A 6,082-nucleotide genomic window follows, 5' to 3' on the forward strand; every position below is an offset into this window, starting at 1 on the left:
AGTACAGGGTCTCACTACATAGATCAGATTCATAGTGATTCTCCTGTTTTCAGCCTCCCAAGCACTGGAATTACAGGGACGCACCACCATGCCCAGTCTCAACCACAGTCTCAGCATGCCCTGGGGGCAGGGCCAGCACGGCATGCTGGGGATCGAACCCGCGGTCCCTGCATCTGCCTAAGCAGGTGCTTTAATCCACTGAGCTATGTGGCTGGCCCTTCAACAATTCTCATGAATAAAATAATGGGTTACAGATTCATACTGTCACTGCTAGGCTATTTTTATTGGTTAATAATATCTTTATATTTTCATCAGATTTACAGTATCCTGAAGCCTCCATAAGTTATACATGTAATTATTCTTACCAAATGGCATCCTCCTTTCTCGGAGGTTGTCGAACATCCTTCTGGCCTCGCCTATATTATCTACTTTACTTTCTCCCTTAAAGTGCTCTAACCACATATCCTTTCCATGGACTTGCAAGTCTCTGAAGGCTACCCTGAGGCATATTCATTAATTCCCTCCTTCCTCCTCACTTCGGCTCTGCGCACACATCCGTGTCCAAGGCCCCCTGCCCTGAGAAGCTGCCCTGGTCCCTTCAGTCTGCAGGAAGACAGGTGCTAAGTAAACAAAGGCATATTTTGTTCTTTTTCTCTTCTTGAGCTCACACACAAGGCAGAGTCTTTTCCTCCTCTGTGGGAGGGTTGCCTTTCCTCTGAAGCTATGGAATTGAGCTTGTAGTTACTCTTAAGGACGTTTGTGAGTTTTCATATTAAATAGGCTTTTAAAAAATGAAAGTATTGTGGGGGAGATGGCTCAGTCGAATAAAGCACTTGCCTGGCAAGTGCAAGGCCCTGAGTTCAATCCCCAGTTCCTAAAAAAAGAAAAGAAAGTATTAAAATTCAGGATTGAGGCCAGGGAGATAGCTTGGTGGAATAACTGCTTGCCTGGCAAGCACAAGGTACTAAGTTCAATCCCTGGTACTGAAAAAAAACAAAAAGTCAGGAATATATGCAATGGTTAATAAAATGATACTGAGTGCATGTAGCTTCACCTTGAAGGGACCTCTCATTGGGCATTTTTCAATTGTATACCTTTGTGGAGTTCTTTGTTTGTTTGCTTTATTTTGTTTTTGCAGGACTAGGATTGGACCCAGCCCATACTTGGCAAGTGCTCTATCTCTGACCTACGCCTTTGGCCCCACATTAGGCCACAGTGCCTTCCCTTATTGACCTTCCTTTTCAGCTTTCCGCTGGGTTCCCATGAACTGCAGACACTGTGGAGGCACTTGGTATCACAGCACATTGACTCATTTATCATTCACAGAGTGGAGAAATGAGGCTAAGAAGGTGAGGAGCAATTTCTACAAGGCCCAAAAAAAGCCTCAATAATATAGCAGATTCTAGGAAAATGGTGGATACTCAGACAGAGCACACCTGGCAGAAGCAGCTGACTATCTTCCAAAACAAAAGAGGGTCCTTCTGGGAGAAATGGGCAAGGAGAAGCTCCCTCGGGACTATAAGAACATTGGCCTGGGCTGCAAGACCCCCAAGAGGCCATCGAGGGCACCTATATTGATAAGAAATGCTCCTTTCCCAGTAACGTCTCCATCCAGGGTCATCTCCCATCTGGCATGGTGACAAAGATAAAGATGCAGAGGACCATTGTCGTCCGCTGAGACTATTTCAACTACAGCCACAAATACCATCACTTTGAAAAGCGCCACAGGAACATGTAGGTGCACCTGTCCCCTGCTTCAGGGATGTCCAGACCGGCAACGTCGTCACAGTGGGTGAGTGCAGGCCCCTGAGCAACACAGAGTGCTTCACGTGCTTAAGGTCACCAAGGCCGCCGGCACCGAGAAGCAGTTCCGGAAGTTCTAACTTCACCTAGCCATCCTCCAAAGGGAATAAAGTTATTCTGACTCTTGAAAAACAAATAGTAATATATCAGATGCTAAAGTCTGGGCTCTTTCTGTATACGAATGGCATGCATTTTTGCAGATAAGATTCTCATTATTTCTAATAATCCTGCCTCAACTTTCAAATTCCTCCAAGTTTTTTTTCCAGTGGCAGAACACATAACAAGTGAGCTGTGACTTCCTCGGATGCTTGCTTCCTAACCTGTCACCATCAATTTTACCTCTGCTTCCCACTTGCAGCCTTTGTTGGGCTCCTGTCCTACCCAGCCTGGAGAACAGAGATGCCTGTCACCCGTCAGCGTGACCTAGGCACCAGCTCAGGTCATGTCACTATCGCACCAGCCTGCATCCCCAGCCCAGCCTTTTGGGGGTTTTTTTTGTTTGTTTTTTGTTTGTTTGTTTGTTTGTTTGTTTGATTTTTCTGAGTCTAGTTCTTTTTCATTGCTAAATTGCCCCAGTTGGGCTTGAATTTGTGATCTTCCTGCTGCAGCTTCCCAGGCATGCAGCGCCACACCATTTCCCACTTTCATTTTGCTCTAGTAGTTTGTTACTCCTTGAAAGAGAAGCTAATACATTTCCAAGTATTTGAGGAAAGTTTGGAAGGCCCCGGAACCAAAACATCCTGTAGGGTCTGCTCAAACTAGTTTGGCAGCACATTAATTTCCCTCCTACGTGAATTTTTCAGCATGATAGTACATTATACACAACTCAAAACAAAATCTTCTACCAAGAAAAATTTGTTTAATGAGTGACTGTGCGAGAAGAGTCTGTTCAAACCCTGAGCAGCACAGCTATGGAAGACCCTGGTTTCAAATAAGCAGGCTTATTACTGATCAGCTGTCCTCATCGAGTGTCTTGTCAAGTAGGATGTTACGATTTTTTTTTTTTTTCTTTTTTTGTATTTTAGGGACGGGTCTATAGTCAGGATCTCACTACTAGATGGGACTCATAGTGATCTGCTTGTTTACAGCCTCCCAAGAGTTGGGATTACAGGTGTGCGCCACCACTCCGAGTCTCAGTTGCCGACTCAGCGCACCCTGGGGGCAGGGCTGGCACGCCAGGCCCAGGGATAGAACTCCCAGGCCCTGTGCCTGCTTGCAGGTACTTTAATCCGCTGAGCTATTTCACCAACCCTCAAATACGGTGTTATGATTGCTTAGCTGTAAATAAAGTCACACTATTTTTTATATTTGGAAATCCTTCCTTTTTAAAAAAAAAAAAAATCTAAATTAATAGCTAGAAATTACTGTAACTCCACTCCATCTAAAACAACATACCAAGTGCAGGTTTGCGACAAATATGGGCTCGGGGTGCCCTCTAGTGATCAAATAGTGGTAACACACCTAGCATGAGCTTACAGGAAACCAGGATTTAAAGCGCCATCTAGCCCTGGAGTAGAAGCAATGGCCAAAGACTCAGAAAATAATGAATTTTTGGAAAGACAGGCACAAAGACTACAAAGTTTGTAATGAGTATCTAATCCTTCGGTCCACAGGCATAGCCGTGTACCAATAAACATCAAGAACTTTCAGAGACCTGTGACTTTATTTAACAGACAGAATAAGGCATCAAAAATGACCATAAACAACCAATCTGTATAAACTCTTGGACAGAGAAATAAAAATAACTATTTTAAGGAAATTTTACAATCTTTAAGAAAACAAAAAATTCAATAACCAGAGATATTTAATAAGGATTAATTATTAAACATCAAACAGAAATCTTGGAACAGAAAAGTACACAAAATAAAAGTTGAAATGTGACAGAAAGCATCCATAGCAGACTTGATCAAACAGAAGAAAGATTCAGTAAAACTGAAAGGAATCTATTTGCAAATTTACAATGGGAATGGAAAAAAATAAAAATAAATTCAATAAGTAAATCCTATGGAAACTATGTGACAACAATACAAGAACAAATAGTATCTGTGTTCTAGACCTACTTGAGAGTGCAGAGGGATACAAAGTGTAGGCAAAGAAATCATAACAAGATGCTTCAAACCTTGAGAAAGAATCCAAGTTTACAGGACAGGAGAGAGTGAGACAAGAGATTGAGTCCTAGTGCAAAGGAAAAGAAACTTGCTAATCAAGAAGGCTGTTCCCAGAAAAAGTGCAGGAAAGCCCCCAGTCGGATTTGACCCAGCTAAGTATACCCCAAGACACTCTACATGCAGTCAATCTCCCAAAGACTGAAGATGAAGAGAGAGTGCTACAGAGCAAGAGAAAGACAATAACATGTAACTATGTTCCAGTTCAGCTGGTAGCACTCTCAGCAGAAAACTTACAGGGCAAGAAAGAGTGAGATAAGAAATGGAGTCCTAGTGCAAAGGAAGAGAAACCTCCTAATCAAAAAGTTTGTTCTCAGAAGAATTACCATTTAAAAAGAAGAAGAAAGCCTGGCATGGTGGTACACACCTGTAATGCCAGCACTCAGAATGCTGAGGCAAGAGAATCCCTGTGAGTTGTAGGCCAGCCTGGGTTGCACAGGGAGTTAAAAATCAGCCTGAGCAACATTGCAAGAAACTGTCTCAAAAGAAAAAAAAATGAAGATATAAAGACATTCCCACACAAACAGAAGTTGAAAGAATTTACCATGATCTGAGAAATGTCAAGGAGGGGCCAGCAAGATAGCTCAGTGGACTAAAGCGCCTGTTTAGGCAAGTACAGGGACCACAGTTCTATCCTTGGCACCACACGTTGTGCCAGCCCTGCTCTCAGGGCTGGCTGAGCTAGCCAGAGTCCAGGCATAGTAGCACATGCCTGTAATCCAGTTCTAGGGAGGCTGAAAATAGGATTACCACAAATCCGAGCTGCGTAGTGAGACCCTGCAACAACCAAATACATTTAAAAAAGAAAAGAGGGGGAAAAAAGCAATGTCAAGGGAAAATCTTCAAATAAGAGACACTAACCAATAAGAAGGAAACGTTGGAAAATATAAAACTCACTGAGTCTGTTTCTCTAGAGCCACTCTTGGTACCAGAATCTGTATCAGGGTTTACCAGAGAAATGGATATGACACAAGACGTACAACTGTATAGGAAATCACAAGTTTGGCTTACAGTGATCAACTAGAGAGTTGGATGAGAAAGAATGTAGAGGGAATCTGCACGCTGGAGACTAAAGAGTCCTGTTCAAGGCCTGGAGCTCACTACAGTGTCTGTGAAAGTCCGCATCAGGAGGCCAATGGGTCTGCACCAGAATGATGAAGAATCTGCAATGAAGGACAAAGAGTCTGCACTAGAAGGCTGAAGAGTCCCAGGCAAAAGCTAAGAAGTCTGCACCAGAAGCCAGGAGATTACGACCAAGATGAAAGTGAAGACCGGAGCTCCTCTGAAGAACCAGCAATCAGTCCTTCCTCATTTCCCTTTTATTATAAGCAGCCCACCCACAGACACCACCTCTGTGCCCTGCTCTAGCACAGGCTCAGGGGATGTGCAAAGCAAGGACCCTAACTCCCTGCTGAGTCACTTAGCTAACCTTCTAATCATCTCAATGTGACACAATGAACAACCTCCTAGAGCTGGAAGGGCCTGTCCTTTACACCCCAGTATGCTGAGCTAGTTAAGCTTCAAGACCCCTCAAGTTGACACAGTGCATCAACCACGACACAGAAACAGGCTTCCCACATGGAGGTCAACTCTCCATTGGATATGCAGCAAAAGTTGACCACTGCACTACATACTTGAATTTGAAACTGTTTTTCTCAATGATGCTCTTGGGCACATTCTGTATTAGACCATTCAATGTTCCTTATAAAGAGGTTTGAGAGAAGTTTGTGCCAGCATTGACTGCTATGAAAGACCCTTATCTACTGAAGAACTAGTTTGCCTTTTCCTTTCTAACAAAGGGATACTTCTCTAGAGAAAGAGGTTTATGTACACACAAAGACGTGTGAGGAGATTAACTGGAAGATGACGGTGTCACTATGCGGTCAAGGGAACCTCGAATTACAATGGACCCCAAACAACTACAGTGGGTAAGAAACCATGCTCTATAAGGAATGAATGAAGACAACAGAGTTACTCTGAAGAGAGCTGAAATGACAGAACAGGTATTTTAAAATATTGACAATACTTTTATGTTACATTTGTTTCATGCTGTCTCACCCAGGAAGACTAGGACAAAAAAAAAAATCAACATTCTAGAGGAATGGGGGAAAGCT

General features: G+C 43.2%; 1 pseudogene; it reads left to right on the forward strand.

The window, feature by feature from the left end:
* The first annotated feature begins 1,410 nt into the window (after positions 1–1,410).
* On the forward strand, positions 1,411–1,883 carry LOC105740964 (annotated as a pseudogene).
* Positions 1,884–6,082: the final 4,199 nt, after the last annotated feature.

This window comes from Octodon degus, unplaced genomic scaffold (genome assembly GCF_000260255.1).
Source record: "Octodon degus isolate 3935 unplaced genomic scaffold, OctDeg1.0 scaffold00250, whole genome shotgun sequence".
Classification (NCBI taxonomy): domain Eukaryota; kingdom Metazoa; phylum Chordata; class Mammalia; order Rodentia; family Octodontidae; genus Octodon; species Octodon degus.